General features: G+C 45.2%; 1 long non-coding RNA gene across 2 annotated transcripts in view; it reads right to left on the bottom strand.

Annotated features, from left to right (window-relative positions):
* Positions 1-3,629: 3,629 nt before the first annotated feature.
* LOC106840996 (uncharacterized) overlaps positions 3,630-22,730 on the bottom strand; it is a 30,880-nt gene continuing 11,779 nt past the window's right edge. Inside the window, exons 2-4 of one of the 2 annotated variants that reach the window (XR_011494168.1) lie at positions 22,068-22,236; positions 15,117-15,236; positions 3,630-15,024 (exon numbers count right to left, since the gene is read on the bottom strand). This is a non-coding gene — a long non-coding RNA (uncharacterized lncRNA). The remainder of the gene's footprint in view (positions 15,025-15,116; positions 15,237-22,067; positions 22,237-22,730) is intronic. The other variant, XR_001400519.3, reaches the window with a different exon arrangement.

Genomic DNA, 22,730 nt, shown 5'->3' with positions numbered 1-22,730 from the left:
TAGTTTGATTTAATTATATTAAGTTCAGAAACAAGCAAAAAAGTTCAGAAAGAAAACTATTTCAGAATCTACGCACACAGTCAGGGTGATGGTTGCCTGCAGGGGAGCAGGAGTGGCTGCACTGGGTTAGAAGGACACACAGGGGCTTTGGGAGCTGGCTGTTTGGTTACGTAGGGGTTCACTTTATAACAACTGCACTCTATGTAGATATGCATTTTATGCTCTTCGCTCAATGTATATTTCACGTGTCTAAAATATACTACTTTTGTGACTTTTAAAATTGTACAATATTAAATTATACATATACTTTTGCAGCCTGATTTATTCAAATTTATGATTTTAGGCTTTAACTGGTTTGATACATGTCATTCTAATATATTTGTTTTAATTGCCATTTAGTATTATATGCATAAGCCCCAGCTTACTTTTCCATTCCCTAGCTGAGCAAGAGTTGTTTCACATCCATGTCTTGTAATTAAAACAGCACAATAGAGACAACTTTGTACTTTTCTCCTTATGCACAGCATGAGGGTTTCTATTAGAGTCAAATGGACTTGAAATTGCTGTGTCACAAGGAATGTGCATCTCTAATTCTCTTAGATCCTGTCAACTTGCTCCCGGGAGTGACTGCATCGTTTTATACTCTCAGAAAAATTTCTGGTCCCCTCATCCTCCCCAGTATCTGGTGTTACAGATTTTTCAGTTTTTGCACATGTGCTGGGCATGAGATGGAATCCCCTTGCTGTTTTAATTTGCATGTCCCCAGTTACTAGTAACATTGAGCATCTTTTCATGCGTCTTGGCATTTCTGGCATCCTTTCACGAATGATCTGTTCTTATCCTTTGCCCATTTTCTATTGAGCTGTTTGTCTTTTCCTAATCAATATTCAGGAGTTCTTTATATATTCTGAAGGCTAATCCTCTGATGGTTTCATAAAGTGCAAAGATCTTCTCTTAGTCTATGGTATATCTTTTCATTTTATTACAAATAACATGGCAAGAAGGTGAGATGAGGCAAGAAATTTAGTTAAGAGAGTAGATTTCAGAGTCAAACTACCTGGTCCCTTAACTTGATTCAGCCACTTATAAACTAGGTACATGGCATTGGAAAAGTTATCTAATTTCTCTCTGCCTCAATTTCCTCATCTTTAAAGTGGAGATAATAATACTCTTTTATTATTATCAGGATTAAATGAGATAATATGTGTAAAACATTTGGAACAGTGTTGAGACCATTCAAAAAAGAGTAGCCGTGTCTATGATGTCTGTTATCATAGACATTCAAAATTTTGATAACATCAAATTTATTGTCTCTTTTATGATGCTTTCCTTTTCTATCAGATTTAAGACATGCTTCCCTACTCCAGTGTCATAAAGAAATCTGCCTAGATGTTCTTGTACATGTAGGTCTTTGATCCAGACAGACTTTATTTCAGGTATTTATTTGGGGTATTTATGCATGCTAGGGACATAAGATGGTCTTTGCTTTAGGAATGGCCATTTGTCCCAGCACAATTTATTAGGAATAGCTGGGTTCCGCTAAAGGGCAATAGTGACACATTTGGCTTAGGCTTGATTGGACACATACATGGTTTACAGGCACGTGTTCTAAGCCTTGTGGCTTCAGGAGTATCCCCACTACACACAGCCAGCTCCCCTGGATGCTGACACAGCATCAGAAGCATATGGGCAATGGAGCAGGAACACACGTGTGCAAGGTTTTCCTTACATCAGACAGGTAACAGTGTAAGCAGGGAGTTCCATTCTCATCGACAGCCAGTCAAAAACGTAAATCGTCTCGTGTAGGAATTCGCTCAACAATACAGTGCATACAGTACAAACACACCCCACTCTTCTGTTTTCTGATGGGAGTCATGCCAAATAGACGGTATTAGAATCCGTGTGCTTGCAAATCACAGACCTGTAGGGAGACTGCAAACAGCAAGTACAGCTGTGGGGGGTCACATGTCTCCTGCAGTCCAGTTATCAATAATTAAAACAAGTCTCCACCTCAAGGCTGAATTATCTTCCTATTCTTTCTTCAGAAAATGTATCAAAAGCATTGTCAGCTCTTTTAAAACGTGCAATTTGTTGGATTTCTTGTCTCCTTATATATTTTTACTACCTCATCCAATTTTGTATTCTTGTCCTTAAAGAGAGGTCCCCAATGGTTTCAACTTCAGGTCTCTCAAAACCTGAATCTGTCCCTGCTAGTACATTCGTGTTTTCAAAGAAATCATCTCACTGGGGAGAGTTCGCTTTCTCAGTGGTTTTACAGATGATACAACAGACAACCAGAAAGGTAGACCCATTTTTCCCGGGTTAGTGGTGAGCCAGCACTAGAACCTGTGGCCTCTGAGGTGGCATGCTTTACTTTCTCTCATGGAGTCCTCCGTGTACCATGCTCTTCCCATCACCTTCCTAGTCCGAGGACCCTGCACGACACACAAATTACTGACCAGGCACTCAGTGCCTATTCTAATAGGGTTATTCTGAGTGGGCTTTACTAATACAATCCCATATCCCATCCCCCGGAACTGCCCCTCCTCCTCTCTTCCCTCTCCCGGGGGCAGGGTTAAGGAGAGAGCAGTCTGATGATTTTCCAGTCTGTTTCTCTGTCCCTTTTCAGGCAGCGTTTCATTACTTTTGTTCTCTGACCAAATGACCTTTCTGCCCTAGCCAGTCACAAAATGCCATGCTCTCTCTCTCCAATGCAAATGTCACCTTGTCATTCCCTGCTTAAAACACCTCAAAGGTCCCCATATGGCTACAGAATAAAGCCAGAATTCCTTGGGGTGACACGGGCCAGCTCGCCTCCCCAGCCTCACCTTTGACCGCTTCCTATCTGTTCATTCATTCACTCATTTGTCCACTCATCTGTCAATGAGTCATAGCTACATGCCTTCTTCTGAATTCTCAACAATTAATTCCCCTAGAAACATATCTGCTATACCCCCATCTGCAGATGGGGAAACTGAGTCTCTGAGAAATCAGACCACTTGCTCAAGTGCAGTGAACACCACTGATTTCCTCCACAGCATCAATCCCCGCTTTCTTCCTTCCTAATAAAATCTTGATCTTGTTAAAGTACCTAGCTTTTATCCACACAGCCCGGCATTCCAAGCATGGGCCTTTACGGACAGCATTAGTCTAAATAAGGGTTGACAAACTTTTTCTGTAAAGGACCAGATAGTAAATGTTTTAGGCTTGTGGGTCACATGGTCTCTGTTGCAATTACTCAGCTCTGCCGGTGTATCAAGAAAGCAGCCACGCACACCGGCTAAGTTTGCATGTTGCGCTTTGGAGGCCTGGGGTTTGCTGGTTCAGACCCCAGGTGCGGAACTACATACTGCTTGCCAAGCCATGCTGTGGCAGGCGTCCCACATACAAAGTAGGGGAAAAAGGGCACAGATGTTAGCTCAGGGCCAGTCTTCCTCAGCAAAAAAGTAAGCAGCCGCAGACAATACATAAACCAATGGGTGTGGCTGTGTTCCAATAAAAGTTTATTTAGGACTCTGAAATTTGAATTTCACGTCATAAAATATTTTTATTTGTTTGATTTGTTTCAACAATTGAATATGTAAAGAAAACTATTCTTAGCTCATACAAAGACAGATGGTGGGCTGGATTTGGTCCTACAGGCTGTGGTTTGCCAACCCCTAATCTACGCCATTCGGTACACAGTGTTCTCCTGGCAATGCCAGGGAAGGCACACCACCCAAAGGGACCCAATCACACGCAAAGAATCTTAGCGAAGTACAACCTGATAGAACTAAGCTTTCATAGGATCCCAGAGATCAGGATTGTGGGAAGGATAAAAGAGGATGTTTCCATTACTGCCTTTCCTCTTCCCACCCACGAACGTCCCTGAGCCTAGGCCCTCTTGTGGAGAGTCCTGCCTGAGTCCAGTCTACAACTGAGGTTCTGAATTTCCCTCCCAAGGCTAAGGTTGCTGCAGGATAAGGTTGGCACTCAGATGTGGCACTGCATCTCTGGAGGGCTCATTTTGAGGAGATCCAGTGGGATCTTCCTGGATTTCGGAATTGCTTAGCTGTCCTCTATGAGAACAGGGGGTGACCTGACCCGCTCCCTCCCTCCTAGCCCACTAGGATTGACCTCCGCAAAACAGGAACTGGGATTCATGCCAGAAATGATCAGAAATTAACAGAAGGACGAGATGAATAGTTTCTCCTTTGCCATACAATTTTCAATATTGATTTTGATTCAATGAGACCAATTAAAATTATCTGTTTCAATCATTTTCCAAACTAACCTGCTCACTAACATGTCTAAATTCCTTAACCATTTTGTTTTAACATTATTTCATTTTAAAGTTTAATTTTATTTACACAGCAGCTCTGTTTTACTTGTGCAAATAAGCGCTGTACGGCTATATCAGCAATAATTCATTATCATCCTTTGCAAAGCCAGGAGGGAATTTGCCACTTTGGAGAACATCTATCACTTTTAGTTGGACAGTTTATGTAAAGGCTACATTGACTTGAAGTCATTTGCACTCACAAATCAAGTGACAAGCGTGACTTTGATTCAGTGGCTGTAGTCAGTGAGAGGCCACCTCTAGAACTGCCCCCTTCACTCTTCCCAGAGCTGAGCTCGGGCTTCAAAAGCCCTGGTGGGAAAAGGAAACGTTTCCCGGGACACTCCCTTTGGTCTGTCACTGACACTTGCTGTGGGTAAAGTTGAAATAGTGGCACCGAAACGATGTTCAAGATAGATTAAACATTGAACTCCAAGGGAGATCTCCCCACAGCTAACATGGCAGGTTCTCTCCCAAGACCAGGCTGTAAATTAATCCGCACACCTTACTTAGGACAGTTTTCTGGTGCTTTTCTCAAGGAGTTATTTATTAGAAAGTCAGTTTGTCCCTCCCCACACACAATGGGATAATCAAGAATGTTGTCAGGGAGGGAGAGATTGGGAGTTATGTACACTATGGGGAAAAAGGGACCAGCAAAAATACAGGATTGGGGCAGCAAAGCTGGAGGGTGTGAGTCTCATGGCTAAGGGAAGGCACTCACGCTGGAGTGCGGGAGAAGGTGCCCAGCGCTGTCTGAAGGGCTGTGCCTGCCGAATCTCATGGAAATCCCATCCTGAGTCTCCTAGCCAGGGCTTACCATTCCTGGCTTGCGGAGGAGGAAAGGAAGACTCGAGGAAAGAACAAGTATGCTGGATGATGCGTCGCATGTCAGTGAGCACCTGACATGCGGGGCTTGATGTCATCCTTACTAAGGGACCATGAGACGGGTGCTCTCATTCCCACTTCAGAGAGCGGAAAACTGAGGCTCGGAGGTGGTCAGCGCTTGCTCAAGTCCTCAAAACTTTTCAGCGGCCGAGTCGGATTCTACCTCAAATATATTTACCTGGCTTCCTAAGCCAGTGAGTGCTCCCTGGGGAAACAAGTCCAGAATCGCTGCCTCCACCCCAGGGCCAAGCCCAGCGTTCAGTAACCGTTTGGTGGGTAAACGGAGGAATGAAGGAATGGTGGGACAAATGCAGAGGGGAGAGTAAGATGGAATGTAGGGCGCCCGTTAAAAGAGCTTCGAGGTGACTTTGCGGATTGAAAGTACTCTGCTGGGCACATTTTCCTTTCTTTAATTTTTTTTTTTACTGGCACATAAAATTGTAAGATACTGAAAGTGCAAGATGTGATGATCTGACACATATTTACTTTGTGAAGGGGTTCTCCCCGTCAAGTTCATTAACTCATCCACCACATCACATATTTACCTTTTTTTTTTTTTTGGTGAGAACATGTAGACTATATTCTCAGCCCAGGTCAAATTTTCAAAGAGTTTGCAACGAATCAACAATCAGAAAGTCTGAGGGAGATGAGGGCCAGGCTGGGGCAGGCAAACCAGCTGCAAGGCATCTACCACAGAGGATGGCAACTTCCTCTCTCGGCGCCTGGTGTCATGTGGTCTCCCTGGCAGTAATCTGCAGGTGACACTTCAGCCCCTGAGCTGATGTTTATCACACAGTCCCCCGGCAGACACTATGCAAAGCGCTTTACATACCACATCTTCCATCTTCCAGACAATAATCTTGTGGTGGGTTGTATTTTCATCCCATTGTACGGATGAGAAACTGAGGCTCGGGGAGATGAAATTTACTCAATGAAAAGAAGAAGCGGGCCTGGCAAGCTGGTCAGTCTGTGAATCCAGATGAGTCCAGGACCGGGATACAGGGCTGCAGTTGGGGAGGCTCAGGATTTTTAAGTAGCTTTAGGCTGAAGTGGAAAGGTTAACGGCACAGTTTCTACACACCAGAGAGGCACTGTGAAGGAGGTTGCCCGAGATCTGTCGAAAGGTTGCTACTGCCTTTGAAGTAGAAGCATTGCGTTCCCCACTTAACATCTCACAGCTTGGCCTAAAGGGCCCTCCTTGCTCAGATGCCTTCAGTTTCAGCTCCCTCTGGGTGGAACTCAGAGAGATGGAGGTGTACATCCTACAGTCTTGGGCTGTTTAGGCGGGACTAGATTGCACGTGAGGAAAACCCGGTGTGAACTGGCTTAGGCAAAGGAAGGAATTGGTAGTGTGGGAGAGAGGAAGGGGATGAACAGCATCAGGAAGGAACATGGCGGCTCCATTGGGCGTGCCAGAGAGGGGATATTTCCCAGGAGGAAATGCTGAACAGACAACCACATAAATCTCCAGCTTAGGGACCAACCTCTGCCTCCTTTGTGTTGTCGACGTCCTCCAGAGCTTTCATGGGGGCGTGCTCCCTCAATACGAGGTACATGCCTGAGGGACACCATCTTGATTGAATGTGTGGCCTGAGTACAAACAGCTGTCACTGCCTTGAATACAGAGATGAAAACAAACCCCATTGTCCAGCAAAGACATTTCCAATACACATGTCTCTAGCCGTAATTCAAACTAATTTTACACAGAGAAGAGAAAAGCACCTTGGGGGTAGGTGAGCTTGAGGTGTCTGTGAGATACTAGTCTTATAATGCAGGAAGTTTTATAATGCAGGACGTGACTTTCATTCTATTTCAAATGGATAGGGTCTGGCTTTTTCAAAGTACTTGGGTTTGTCAGTCTGACACTATGTAATAAGTCATACATATATATATGTGCTCTTTTGCACATACACAGGCACACACACAGTTTCCTATGGAAAGAGCTCTGGATTAAGACAGTTGGAATCTCATTCCCCTCCCATCTCTGCATGTGGAGTTTGGACACACCTCTTTCCTTCTCTCTGTCAGTTTCCTCACCTTGAGTTAGCCTCAAGCAGGGACATTTGGAAGTGTGTGAGGAGGCTCTGGGTGGTCCCCATAACTTTGAGGAAGGGAAAAGGAACCCTAAGAATCCAGGCCAGGGCCAAGGATGGTAATTGTCCAGCAATTGGTGAAGGACTGTCCTGCGTTGAATAATAATAGCCGTCCGGTTTGAGAAACACTTGGCCGATGGCCCCTAAGATCTCCCCATCCCAGACAAAACAAGTTCAGTGCTTTTACATTTCTCTCAAAGGCTGCAGCAGAGGAGAGGACAGAATGTCCAACCAGGCCCATGCGTCTCACAAGTACAAGCCCCTCGAGTTGGCGGTTGGTCTCTTTCCAACAGTGCCCTTCCGACTCCTCACACTTTTCTGGTCTGGCTTCTCCTTGAAGCTGCCAGTGCCGGGTAGACCCCACCTTGACCAGCTCCCTCTCTGCCCTCCTCTTCCCCCATGACAACGACTGCAAATCCCATGGAGCACATGCTGTCTTTGCAATTCCCTAATTATGTGAATTTTACAAATTTAGCTCGTATAAGAATCTGTGTTGCTAACGGCAAAATGGGAATAGAAGGAAGTTCTGAAATGGCACTCAAAGGGGCAGGTGAGTGGAGGTTCCTCTCCATCAGACTTTTCACTCTAGTACCACAAAAGCCTGTCTCCCTCCCTGACATAGTCTGATAGGTGTTTAAGGTAAGACTTTAGGGCAGAGATGTCAACGAGATTTGATTCTTGTGCCAACTCCAAACTATTAGAGGTTGATGCTAGGAGCATAGTGGTGACAAGGACCCTGAGGCTGCGTCCAGGCTGGGCAGGGTACCATCCTCTGCTCAATTCATGTGACATTTCATGGAACAAATGAATATATCTGCCATTTCTGCTCTAGGGGGTCAATCCTTCCCAAGTTCAATCCTTTCCAAGCTCAAAAGTGGTGTGCAGGTGACATCTGGTTTAGAGGTAGTCTCAAAGCAGGAAGAAAGTCACACAGTAACCTGGCAGGGGATGGTGACAGGACACCCCTCATCTCTAGGGAAAAAGCAGAGAGGTAGAGGAGCAGCTAAGGACAGGTTGCCCACTGGGTGCAGGGGAGTTCTCACCACCTCTTCCACATGTAGCCCTACTCACCAGATGCTGGCATCCTTGCAATGACCCTGCTTTCAGGGCATGCAAGTTATCTAGAATTGCATTGGTGGGCGGCCCAAGTCAAGGTTCTTACTGACAAGACCCCATTTGTCCAGGCATGAAAGGCACGCTGAAAATTGCCACAAGGGCTCACAGAGTCAAGGCTCCAGGCTGTGTGGCCAAGGAGCAGGGTCCACAGAACATTCCAGAACTGCTCCTGCCCCAGGGAGAGCTGTGTGGACACTCTTGCAGACCACTCCTCTATGGTGGGCTGGGGATCACAATCCTGGGCCCTGTTCGGCTGCCTCTGAATGCTGGATGCCCTTTTCGACTCTCATGTGAAACAAATTCTGCAAAGAGCCCCTTTCCTCAAGTCACTGCCTGCTAAGTTGTTCTCAGGCCATTGCATCTGGTCTGCATCACTGTGCCCTCCTAGGAAGGAAACCTGGAAAAAAGAGATCCTGGCCTCTATCTTGGGAGGTAAGACTCAGAAGCTTGAAAACTTCCCAACATAAGAGGAAGCATATTCAAAAGATGTGTGGGCAGCACAGGACATACGTCCACTCCAGGCATTCATCCAGATGATGTGCAGGGATCAGCACAATCACAAACAGGGCACAGTCACGTGGTTTCCTGTCCCCTTAATTCAGTGAACATTTAAAGTGTATAATTCATTGATCTGTAATACATTCACAATGTCCTGCAATCATCACCACCACAGTTACAGAAGATTTTCATCACCCCCAAAGGAGACCCCAGATCCAGTAAGCAGTCACTCCTCACTCTCTGCTTTTTCCAGCCTCTAGCAACCACTAATCAACTTTCTGTGTCTATGAATTTGCCTATTCTGGACATTTCATCTAAATGGAATCATGCCACAGGTGACTGTTTGTGTCAGCTGCTTTCACTCAGCATGTTTTTGAGGTGCATCCATGTTGTGGCAGCCATTTTTATTTTAACAGAGTGCATTCATTTTCTAGGGCTGCTGTAACTAAGTACCACAGACTTGGTGGCTTGAACAAGAGAAATTTATTTTCTCATGGTTCTGGGGCTGAAAGTCCGAGATCAAGGTGTCCACAGGGTTGGTTCCTTCAGGGCTCCACGGGAAGCACCTGTGCCAGGCCTCTCTCCTTGGCTTGTAGATGGCCAGCTTCTCCCTGTGTCTTCACGTGGTCTTCCCTCTGTTCATGTATGTCCAAATTTCCTCTTTTTTTTTAAAGATTTTATTTTTCCTTTTTCTCCCCAAAGCCACCTGGTACATAGTTGTATCTTTTTAGTTGTGGGTCCTTCCAATTATGGCATGTGGGATGCTGCCCCAGCATGGCCCAATGAGCGATGCCATGTCCGCGCCCAGGATCTGAACAGGTGAAACCCTGGGCCGCCAAAGTGGAGCGCGAGAACTTAACCACTCGGCCACGGGGCCGGCCCCCAAATTTCCCCTTCTTATAAGGACACCAGTCATATTGATTTAGGACCCACCCTAATGACTTCATTTTAACTTGATTACCTCAGTAAATACGCTATCTCCAAATAAAGTCACATTCTGAGGTACTGGGGGTTAGGACTCCATTATATGACTTTGGAGGAGGATTCAATTCAACCCATAACCCATGTTTTTTTACTAACGATTAGAGGAAACAAACAAGGGCTCTCCAAATAGTTGTTGGCATGGGGAAGTCTGACAGATCTTCATCCTCTGCTCGCTTGAACTTAGGTTTGGTTATCAGAAGCCCAAAGGTTTCTCTATTCTCTTATGTTCTTGAGGCTGATCACCTGTCCCCTTTCGTTTGTCCCCATTTTCAGGAGACAATAGGCCTCTTTCTTCTTGAAAGGCTACTTCCCAGGAATTTCTTGATAAGACTCTTCTGGGTCTTGTGTGCCACCCCCTTGCATACAAATAAAACACCTCTATACCTCAAGAGCCTGTAGCATCTGCTAGACCGGGGAGGCAGGGGGGCTGATGCAGCCCCCTTCAGCCCTGGATATGACCCGATCCTTGACCTTCTCTCTCTCCCAGTCTTCCAGGACCTGGCCTCCCACCAAGTCATAGTGGGGGATTTAAACACATCAGATCAACTAGTCCTTGCTGCTGGCTGGGCCTTCCAAGAGAACTCAAGGTCTCTCCCCAGGTAAAACGTTCCTAAGGAGCACAGTAACGACAGGGATCCTGAGGCCTGGAGGGAGGTGAAGCTGGGATTCCCCTGGGCTGGGATGATGTGACTTGTCTCTTTGCACATCTCTTTCTTTTCCCTTTCCCTTCTGCAAACACTTGGAGTCAGACTTACTGAATGAGTGGGGACCACACCTCAGTGGAAGAGACCAGGGATCCCTCCTTGTAAGGCATAATTTAGTGTGTGATGAATGGCAAGCCATGTTCAACTCTCTAGCTCAGTCTACCCCTTTGCCAAATGGGGCTAATTCCACCCATCCTGTTGATCTCATAAAGCCCTTGGAATAATGGATGAGAAACGGCTTGGAATGTAAAGGGTATGCAAAGATGAGAGGTTTTTTCTATTGTTTACTCATTTAGCCTGCAATAAATGTCCGGTAGAGCTTCATGTGGGGGTGGAGCCCCAGGGAATGTTCTTGGAGCTCACCCAGCCTTTTCTAACCTCATCCAAACAATTCTCCTCGCTTCCATAAAGAAAAGCCAACGCTTCATTTAGTGCGTTAACCTCCGATGTTAGAAGTGATTTCTTCCTAGCCATAGGGAGGCTGCCCAGGTTATGTCAAAGTACTGTTCAGCAGGGGAGGCCAAAAGCCAATCTATTGCAAAAGCAATCTGGATTATCTGAAAAGGAGATTTATCCTTCAGAGAGCAGGGAGCAGAGCTAGGAATTGGTGAGAGCTCACAGATCAATTCCCTTTTAACCTCGGAACTGTGAGTCTGTGTTACATCGTTCCGAGTTCAGAGGGGCCGAGGCCTCTTCTAAGCAAAACAAGGATCGTCTCATATACAGTAAAGCAGATGAAGTGGAATCAATATGTTAACCAGCACTGTAATGGGCAATTGCCTGTGTTCGCAAGCCGTGCCAGCCCTGTTCCCACGCAGTTCCATACGCTACGTTAACTTAGCCTCCGAGTAAGACTTTTACTCAGACGTGAAATAATTGTTCCTCTAACATCATGTGACAACAGGGAAATGCCCATATTGGTACTGACACATTCTAATCCATACTAATGTGTAAAGTGAGTGAGTTCCCTAAATGACCTGGCAAATCTTAAAGGTGCAGTCCCTCCCCAGTCTGAAGCCCAATTTAATCTATGTTACAAATTAGTGCTCCAAAGCTGGAGAAATCATTTATGCTTCCCTGCGTGTAGGAGCTCCGTGCACTGTCAATTATATTTATTGCTCTGAGTAAATGAAAGGAGGAAGGTGCTTGAGGGAAGTATTGGAGAGAAAGAGAACTATTCCAGCTACTCCAACTGTTCCTTATAACTTCCTCCTGCAACCTTTCTGTCTGGTGAGACTAGAAAGTGTCCGACTTGCTCTTTTTGAAACGTGCTTTGCGAGCTGAGAGCACTTGGGTGATCTCATCTGCAGTCTGGGCAAGATTTGGGGACGTAGTTCGTCCAAGCCAGGACATTTGAACACATGTACTAAAATCTAATAGTTTCAAGATGTCTTGCAGTATGCAAGGGTTTCCCATACCTGCCGTTGATTAAGCCTCCTGACAACCACATGATATAGACCAGGCTTCCAAACCTGAGCAGGTGTCAGAATCTTGATGGGCCTGTTAAACAGCTTCCCAGGTCCCACTCTCAGATGTTCTGATTCAGCAGGTCTGAGGTAAGACTTGACAACTCGCGTTTGTGACAAGTTCCCAGGTGATGCTGATGCTGCTACAGGGATGATGCTCATCATCATGAGGCCCACACAATGAGAACTACTGATAGGAATTACTGCCTCTGTTTTGTGTAGGAGGAGATGGAAGCACAGAATGACACAGCAGGTGAGGCCTCCGTCCTCAGCCTCATAACTTCACCCACTGCTCCCTCCCCATCATGCTGTTTCTCACTCGATGCCAGAGTTTCCAGGCCAAAATTCACTCTTCTGATGGAGAAGGCAGAACTCACTTGGGGGCCACAGTATCTATCCCTGTTCCATCCATCTTCACCTCCCCGTCAGAGCAGGCAAGGACCGTGCCCATATTTGGCCGTTCACTTGCTTTATTTATAATCATCACACTTCTCTTGCAAATCCTTCCTGGGCCACATGCCCTCATTCCCTCTTCCAGATGTGCCATTTTACACCTGAGCTCAGCAGACAGTTTTCTTATGATTCCCCCCTTACTTCCTCTTTAGGGCCTTGTAAAATTGTGCACTCAGTGCTTGGCCGCCTTGCTAGAGCCATTCAACCTCCAGGAATGGTACCGATTATTTTTTCAAGCCCCTTGACCCCTAGCAGGGGCTGCACAGTGTCTCTCACTGTAGTGAACCCTCCGCAGTTGGTTACCACAAACTCATGCTGTCCTCATTTATTCTCAGGACCCATCGCTTCCACCAGGTTTACTCTGTTGGCTGCAGTTAAGCCCAGAGTAGTAGATCCTCCTGTTGCCTCTTCTACCCTCTGGGAAATGAAATTGGCAGACCAGTCAAAAATATGTCAGATACTTTGGATTTCCTCTGAGGGGACGTCTCAGTTGATGTCAGCGTGGTCTGGACATTTTTCTGTCATGCCTGCATTTCTACTCTGGGCCAGCTGGGGGATTACTAACACTCTTGCAGGCCCTTCCCTGAGCCAAATGCCTCTGATCTCCTCTCCCAATGCCTTCCAGATACTTCTGGGCACTGACTGAGAGAACATTCAACCAGAGAGAGGTTCCCTGGGCACACAAAGCTTCTCCACCTTGCCCCAAAATGGAGTTAATGTCTTTGCATTCACAGACACACACACACACATCATCTCCTTGATCTAAGCAGCCCCATTGTTGTCTGTTGCATATCCTGGACTTCTACGTAAAACTTTGTTGGAAGAAAAGATTTAGTACAACCCCATTGTTTTATTTTATAGAAATAGAAAGTAGGGCTCAGAAATTATTTACACAAAACTTCAATGCCAACCAGTGTCGCAGCCAGGGACACTCTGCTGCCCCCTCTGTTCTTCGTCCTCCTCTTCCCCTTCTTCTTTCTCTTCCTTCTCCTCCTCCTTCTTATTCTCGTTTTTTGTATCCTTTCACCATACCCTATGGTTTCATAAGTCACCTTTTCATAAAGCAATTGTTGTTAGTTAGATGTAAAACAACTATTTAAAAAAGTTTTTATATATAAAAAACTTGGTGAGATTCAACATTTTTAACTCCAAGAAATTAAATGTAGTAGGTTTTCCCCTAGAGTGGACCGTGCTATAGAATTTTTCCTTGGTGAGTCTTGTAAAACGCCACCTCCCACCAGATTCTCACAATCCATTTTTCCTTCCAAGGCTCTATTTGTCTACATAGCAGAATCTGTTCCTTAGTGTTCAGGAGCAAATCTCTTGTGTTATTTTTTTTCCCTAATCAAACTAAGTTAGGCTTGGAATACCCTTGGCAAGATTGTTTAGATACAGATATCAGCTTTTACTGGGCCCCTCCTCTTTTACAGGGTTTTACAAGAGTCATGGGCATGGGGTGGGGAGATCAAGACATCCATACATTCTAGGAAGTGCCCTGGTTGGTCTCAGTCCGTTGTGGTTAGCTCCGAGATGCTCCTGGTCCAAGTCCACATGGTATTGCTAGGCCAGGAAGCAGGGGCTCCTGAGTACTCACAGGGTACACTATCGTCTGGCAGCCTTCATAAGTCCTTCTTTCCGGGTGCCATGACCTTGATGTTTGGAATCAGTCTCCAAGCATCCTTGCGCCGCCCCTCTCAGGGTTCCTAACCATCTTGAGGTGTCACGTGGAAGCACCACCTCTACATCCTTCGCTGGTCTCAGAAATCACCCTGCCTTCAACTTCAGATCCCTCCATTGTTTAGATGCCATTTTTTTGTGACAATCCAGCTGTTTTCTTCTATGAGCCTGCTTTCTAAAAAACGGAAGATTCTTATCTTGTCCCTGGAGTAAGCCCAGAGCAGCAAGTCACAAAGTTCAACTTGCCCTCTTAAGAGGGAAAAAGAGGGGGAAACCCCACACAGAAATGAGGCAGAGTCACTATCTCCTTCTGTGTGCTAGGCTCCTGGGATTCTGCTACCTTCCAGCCAGTCCCTTGATGACATCCATGCGGGCAGAAAGGGATATCATGTCATGCTGATGCTCAGAATCTCTGGACCATGGCTGGGGGCATGCACATTATGTGTTGGGCTCTAGGACAGAGGTCCTGCTGTGGCCCACTAGCCCTTTCCAGCATTCCACCTAGGGGCAGCCTTTTCCCCTTACTCCCCACCCGGGGCAGCCATCTATGGGGCTGAGGGGGTGATGAAGAGCTTTTCTTATGTGTCCCACCCTCACAGCAAGATTCTTTATCCTCTCCTGTATACAGCCCTCCAATGTTCCAAGACTGCAGTCAATTCCGATTCCCTTATGAAGCATTTGTTACAGAGTCGTTAGCGTTAATCTGTGGCATTGTACAAATTTTCACCATCTTGCCATTCTCTCCCGCCAAACCATCAGTTCCTTAAGCAGGGGATGGGACTTGCTCTTCCTTCATCCCTCCATGCCCTACACAGGTGCGTGTGGAAGACCTACAGAAGATACACAATAAATATTTTGATTTTCATTATATTATTGGAAAAAAATCCAACCTCGTGTCTACAAAGGTGTTCATTGCTCTTACCTCCTGAAACAACGACCATTTAACCTGTGGGTCCTGCCACGTGTTTCATGTTCTGAATTCTTTCTCTTCTCTCCTCCTCATCATGTCAATGCTTTAGCTCTTTCCTTTGCCTGACTGCCCCTGAAAGAAACGGAATGAATGTCATATGTTCTCATGGAAGAGAGCCTCACAATGCAACTCACCAGGGGTGTGGGGAGGGGACAATTGTAGCAAAAGCTACAGGCCATTGGGGATTTACAGGGTTTATCCTGTACAGAGTTTCAGTTTTGTTAAATGAAAAGCGTTCTGGAGGTGGATGGTGGTGATGGTTGCACAACAATATGAATGTGGTTAATGCCGCTGAACTGTATGCTTCAAATGGTTAACAGTGAGCATGCAATGTATATTTTACCATAAGTAAATAAAGAAGGCAAGCTGTAGGCCTGCTATGGGAAGAATTCTCAGCACCACCACCCAGCCCTGCCCCCAGACGTGGGGGCTGGGAGCAAGAGATGCTCAATTGTGACACGTTTTAATAAAATATGCTAAATTATATGCTGGTAGCATTAATAGCAATCAGGCTGGTAGAACATGGGATCTAATGGCTCATAAATGAGATGCAAGTTCATTTTTACAGGCCCACTATAATAAACTAATTATTTTGGAACTCTCCAATTATGCATTTTTCAAAAAGCTGAACTGCATTCAAAACATGTTATGGCTTTATAGATCTTGTCTGTAGGGAGAGAAGGCGGTACATCTGCTCCACAAGTGCCCAGGGAGAGAGAGACAGAGAGAGAGAGAGAGGGAGTCACAGGCAATAGATAAAGAATAAGCCAGCTGCCAAATGACAAATGTAGTGAAGGAAGACAAAGAGTTGTCAGTTCCCTCATCAATTACGGCCGGTCGCTAACCCACGAGAGAGCAAATTGCCACAGCCATCAGAGATGGCTCTGTTAGAATTATGGAGTTTGAGATCTCCACTGATTTATTCAGTGCCTGGGGTACAGAAGGGTATCTGTTGCTTTGGGATTAAGATTTCTCTGCTCAAAGTCATCGAGAAGCTCAGGAGTAGCCCGTCGATGTCAGAAACACTCTGGCTCTGTATCTCCACATAGAAGCAGGCGTCTGACAGGCCTGCCAAACACCCCAGAGACTGCTGACATGCCCTCCGAGGCCTAGGGTGAAGCTGCGGGCACATGCCGGGATGGAGCTGATATGCCAACCCATGCTCAGATGTAAAGGGAGGGCCTAGGAGGATAGAATGTTTGCATGCATTTGTGAAGGGCCCACACATCCACCTGGTTACCTGCGTGGCCATTTGGGTTTGAATCCCATAGAACCACCTCCCCCACTGCATAACTCTTGGGACAGGGAGTGAGGTTGCTTCAAGTTTATTCTTTATATCTTTATAAAACATTATATGCTGGTCGCAGAATAATGGATACAACCGCTTCACAACCATAGGAGGCATATCGTTGGTCTCACGGCTTTTATTCTTCCAATGAATAACTGAGCCTTTTCATCTCTTATTAGCAGGACGTCTCACTTTTCCTCTTGAAGTTTCTCTTCTCTTTGAATTGTCCAGAGATGCTGGGGGCTTCCACGGTCCAAAACGGGGTGATCTGACATGTGCACTCAAGAATCTCTGCCTCAACTACTACCATCCTTGCACCCATCACATGTTAGAGCCGGGAGCTCCCTGTGGTGCCTGATTGCTGAGGGTCATGTCCCCACCATCTGACACCAAAATTGGCGACCACCCATCACAGCTTCACCAGGAAAAAGACCCTTTCCTCTCAGCGCAGACCTTGGGCAAGGGCCCTGAATGTGGGTGACCAAGATCACAGACCCCACAGCTTTCCCACACACCACCGCTCTAAGGGTGCCTGCAGTGGCAGGGTGCTGGGTGTGGGTTGGTCCTATAGTCCCAGAACCATTGTCTGTCTTTTATCCCCAGGAACTCAGCACTGGCAGCCCCAGAGTTCATCCTTCTCAACCCTCAAAACCAGTGTTACATTCAAATCTATTTCTACAGTGTCTCCCACCACTTCTCAGGAGGAAGCCCCCTTCAGGGAGTCAAGAGGATCTTTCTAAAGGGGAATCTTTAAGTGAAATCCAGGGACCCACAGAATCTTTTGGAGGAAACAGGAGGTGCGGGCGATTTGCTACCCTCTCCCTCCAGAGGAGAGGAAAACCCCACGGATTCCTGTTTGTTGGACAGCTCACCGCCCTACCCACAGACGAGAACATCCTGCTACAGGCTCCCCTCCCCTTTTTCTAAATCTCCCATGTAGAACCACGTGCCAATGCTGTATTTCTTCTCCTCCAAAATACAATTATTTTCTGTTTTCATAACATCTTAACACTTCTAAAATTCAAATGTGTATGTAATTGAACCATACACACATTCTTTAAAATTATTTTACACCAGAATATTGTTACAATTTGAGGAATTTTGGGGATAAACCAAATAAATGCTTTCAAATACATGAACGCATTGTTTGTTTATTTCCTTTTCCTCACCAAATTGGGATCAAACGACTCATGTGGTTTGTACGCCACTTTTTGTACTTGCTGTTACATCATGAGCATGTCTGTTATTATTAAATATTCTTCCAGCTGATGATATCACAAGTTTTACTCAAATAAACTGTTGTGCCGATGTTTCTTAATTTAATTGTCCATTTGCTTATTGTTGAACACTAAAATTGCTTTTTTTCCCAAGAGACTATATATGCTATAATATTCTTATATATAAATCTTTGCCTGCATCTTTATTTCCTCTGCATAAATTCCTAAAAGTGCATTTACTGTAAAATAATAGGGACATTTTAAAGACTTTCGGTAAATACTGCCAAAATACCATCGAAAGACCTTTTCTTTATTTACAAGAGCATGACATTACTTATTTCTCTACATCTGTGCTAGCCTTGGTTATTAACATTACAAAAATAAGTTTGATAATTTAATGGTCTAAAACCATCTCATTTTAATTTGTACATCAATTGTTATTAACAAGATTGAGGATTTTTATGTATTATTTTCTCACCAAATACGTTTCCTCTTTTGACAATCTCCAGTTCTTGCTCTTTGTCCACTTACCTAATGGTTCCCTAATGCTTTTCTGATCAGTAAGTACGAATATGTACAAAGGAGGCCCCTCAACCTACCACCACCGTCAACGAATAAACAGGATATTAGAAACGAGGATGATATGCTCTATGTCCCCCTGGAGGTAGCATCGAGGGTGCTGAGTCTGGTCTCTGTCTCTTGCAGCCAGCCCAATAAACGCTGCATGAATGGATTCATCACAAGGAATAATAACAGCCTTTAGAGGTCATATTTGTTGCAAGCATTTTTCAGCTTATTTGCCTTTAAATATTTATACGGACATATACTTAGGGTCTTTCCGCTCTCTTTTGTGGTTTCTTGCACTGCTTCTAAACCATGAAGGTCTTCCCCATCCAGGGGTGTGTTAAATATTCAATTCTATTTTCTGTTCATCTTCCCACTGTTTGCTGTTTCACATTTAGTTTTATTTCTCATGTTCTTAATGGAAACCAAGCCGCTGGACCAGACCCACCGATGGGTTTTTGAACCAAATGGGTAGGTAAACAGTCCCCCTCACCAGGGAGGGCACCTGAGGAGGTGGCTTATTGCTCTGCGTGCCTTCCTGCATATGCTGCCAGTTGGCCTTCCAGAGAGAATAATTTTTAACAGCAGGCTGAGCTCCCTCTGCCAGGAAAGATGTTATAAACACCAGTCCTCTCCTCTCAGTATGGGGCTTCATACTAAATCAGTTAATTTTCCTCCCCCCACCTGAGAAGCAGGCTGAGCAGGGGCTTTATTTACAAAGGTTAAACATTCCTTTAATTGGATTGCTGGCATTTAAGCCCGGAGGCCTCTCCCCTGCCTCTTTGTCCCCCTCATCCGTACCTGGAGAAGTGCCTGAGAGAAATGCCAAGGGAAGATTTCATTTTAAAAAGGAAGAGATGAGAAAGGTCCCTTTGGAGAATTACGTTACAACTTGGAGCCACCACAAAGTAATGAACTGAATCACAGAAGGTCCCCAGCCGCTCGGCTGTGGAGTGGAGGAAATGCGAGAACTCTCTAGACTGGGGAGAAGCAGGGTTTGGAACACGCATGGCCTGTTCTCCACGAAGCGCTGTTTCACGTACAGAGAATGAGGTTATTTTCAAAGACACATTCATCTTCTGACCATCTGAAAGCGGTCATAGGTCTCATGTTGACACAGAGAACACTGGCAAGAGACAGGACAAGATTTCAATCCATGCCTAGCCACCATCTGGTTTGTGACAACGGGCATGTCACACCCTCACCAGGCCTCAGGTTCCTCTCTTGTAAGTAATTCCTAACTTCCCCTCCCATCTCTGACACTCTGTCCGTCCTTTCTGTCTATCTCAGTGATACTGATAGTTACAGAGAGGGTCCGTCTGCTACGGGCAGAGGAAGGGTACAGGACAAATCCAGAGCCGTGCACACTGACATGCTCTGCTCCGTGACAACACTGTGTCAACTCAAAAGGTCAAAGGCCTAACTTCCTTGTATACAGGTTAAAACGAAGAAGCAAAACTCTTTCAATTGGATTCAGCTGTTGATTCCCTAAGCCAACGGAAGAGGAACAAAGAATGAAGAAATTTCTTCACAGGAAAATCAACACAAACAGCGAGCCACAGAAGGAATACATGCTCGTTGAGCACAGGTTTGGGTCAGGCCTGTCCATATACGTAAGATGGTCCACATTCTACAGCTCTAGAAACTCACACTGAGAGACCCCCTGCCCAAGGGACTGTGTGCTGCATGAGGCCTGGATCTCTTCTGTTGTTGTTGTTTTAGGTTTTGTTTCTGCTTTTTTTGTTTTGTTTTTTGGTATATCCTCAGTACTTAGTACATTGTAGGTACTCAGTAACTATTTCTGGAATAAATTACTAAATTTATTTAAATTGTCCTAAATCCAAAATAAAACTTGTAGGGTTAAATCCTGGTCCCTGTGTCCATCAGGATCCTGGCAGGTACAGAGGGCAAATTCAGCTGGGGTTCTGAAGAAATGTTTTAATGAAGAGACTGATCATAGAGGTATGGGCAGTGTTGGGGCAGCAACGAGGGGTGTTGAGGCATCACCCTGGGCCTGAAGAAGCAAGAGGAGTAGAGTGCCATGTGAGGCGAGTTGAGAGCTTGAGTTGGTCACAGAAGAGAAGCCGGAGAGAAAAACAGAGCAGGGAGGAGACTAGGGGAATGCCTGCCCAGTCTCTCCTCCCACACTGACATTCTCTGCCAAGGCCTTCCGCTGGCCTAATGTAATCAGCAACCCCAGGACCCAGGGGACCAGGCGATGCCATCCAGAGAGATCAGCCTTCTTGGACAAACAGCTGGGCAAAGACAGGCAGAGAAAGAATCTGGGAGCAAATAGAATAGTCAGTACAATCTTTTTAATACATACCTCAGCCTCAACCTCACTGTGTTTTCCAAAGGGCATTTAAGAGCAGTAAATGCAATGGGAGATGGGGACGCCAGAACCGATCACCCCAAGAACCTGTTTCACTTCTCCTCATTCAAAGCATCTAAATTATATCCAACTATTTTGAGAGTTGAGCTCATCAACGGCATGGCACAGGGCTGAATGTAAATAGATGAAATCTTTAACCTAAAAGACCCAGAACATTTTTTTGTATTCATTTCACATCTGAAGAATTTCTAACATCATCGCTTTTCTTGTCTCCCTGTTCCCCCAGGTTTTCAACGGCTCCACACAAACTTTGGCTGACTGGATTCTATCCCCAAGGTGTCATGGATAAAGTCCTTTTAAATAGCCTCATTTGTGCACATATTTGCCTATCTTTCCACTGTTCCCTCAAGTCAAGGAGCCCAAGGTCGAAACTTCACCTTTATCTTTCTCTCTTACCTCTCACTTATCCCTACGCCCATTCTATTTTCCCAGTGTAGATGTTAAGAGTTTTGGAGAATGTAACCCAACTGACATCAGGGACTCTGAGCTGTAAAAAATACAAAAGGTCATCTCACCTAACCGCCCAACTGAAGCTTGGGACTCCCGTGCAAGGGTCATCCCTTGCTTAAACTCTGGGGGTTCTGCCCTGTGATTGCTCTGTTGGGATTTGTCAGAGATACCATACACCATCCCTATGTGCCCCGGAAAATTAGAATATCATGTGTCCACAAGGTCATAGGTCCAAGTGTCACACAGATTGCGTCGCAGCTTAAAGCTGCTGCAGATCCTTCCCCTGCTCGGGCTCCGCTTGAAACTGGCAACCACTGGGTTACCCAGTGAGTGGGTCAAAACGGCATCCCCGGCTGTGTAACAGACAGTCTCTAAAATCCACAGAGGCCCGTTAAGCATGCATCTCTTTCTTTGTGGTGGTCAGCATAAAGTACATCAACTTATCCCTCACTGGAAAAATATATACCAACCAGTTTATTGTAGATAAGGGGGGATGTCCGGGGTAAGTTGCTGCAGGCTGTGAGTCAGAGTTCTATGTGGATGCGTGGTCCATTTGTGTACTCAGTTCCTCATGGGCGACTGTGATACCATTTTGCAGGGAAGGAAGGATAGACCTTTATAGATTTATATATGTACATATATATGTATGTCTGTATGTCTGTCTGCCAATCAGTCCAGTCCCAGACCACTTGAAACCTGAAACCTGAAACCTGAAACTGTGTTTATGTGGCAAGTCCCTGAATTTTCCTGGGATTTGTCTTCTATTATCTGGCATGTACGCTTTACTAAGGCAGAGGTTATCAAACTTCAGCATGTACTAAATTCACCAAGTGGGCTTGTTAAAACCCAGATTCCTACATCCATTCCAAGGGTTTTTGATTGAATAGCTCTGAGGTGTAGTCTCATAATTTGCATTTCTTACGGGTTTCCAGGTGCTGCTGCTGGCCAGGGAGCACATTTTGAGAATCACCGTACTAACTCATCTACCGTACCTGCTGCTTCTTGCTCACTGGATCCAATTAGCACAATCTCACCAATGTAAAGCCCTGATGTGATGTTCTGCTGTATATCAAGACGGCAAGATCCCTCCAGACTGTTACGTCAGTGAAGAGAAGAATCGATCCGGGTCTGAGGTGAAACTGTGAGGGTACATTGCTGCCCCTGTCATGTGAAAGTAATCGTTTACTAATTTACTGATAAGGATGGAAAAAGGAAGCTTTTGTAAGGCAATAGCTGGGTACCAGGTGTGAGGTGGGAGGGAGGAGCTATATTGATTTGCTCCAGCAAAACCACATATCTGGAACAATCATTTTAAATGGAACTTCCAACTTGTTATTTTTATGATAAACCACAATCATTCTCCAAGATCCATCCACCTTCTGCACAGGCCAAAAAGAAGAGTCAAAGGGGATGTGCTGGAGTCGCCAGCCCGTACCCTTTAAGACATTTATGACGGCAGTAATCTCTGCCATTCTCCTAGAGTTACGAGGGTTTTATATATATGTGTGTGTTATTTTATATACATATTATTATATATACATATATGTATACATGTATGAGATAATATGTATATATAATAATATATGCATATATAATATACAAATATTAAATATTAAATATAAAAAACTATATATACATAAATATATATGTATAAT

Source organism: Equus asinus, chromosome 14, assembly GCF_041296235.1.
Source record: "Equus asinus isolate D_3611 breed Donkey chromosome 14, EquAss-T2T_v2, whole genome shotgun sequence".
Lineage (NCBI taxonomy): Eukaryota > Metazoa > Chordata > Mammalia > Perissodactyla > Equidae > Equus > Equus asinus.
The sequence above is the reverse complement of the archived record's forward strand: the minus strand, read 5'-3'. Positions and strand labels throughout refer to the sequence as shown.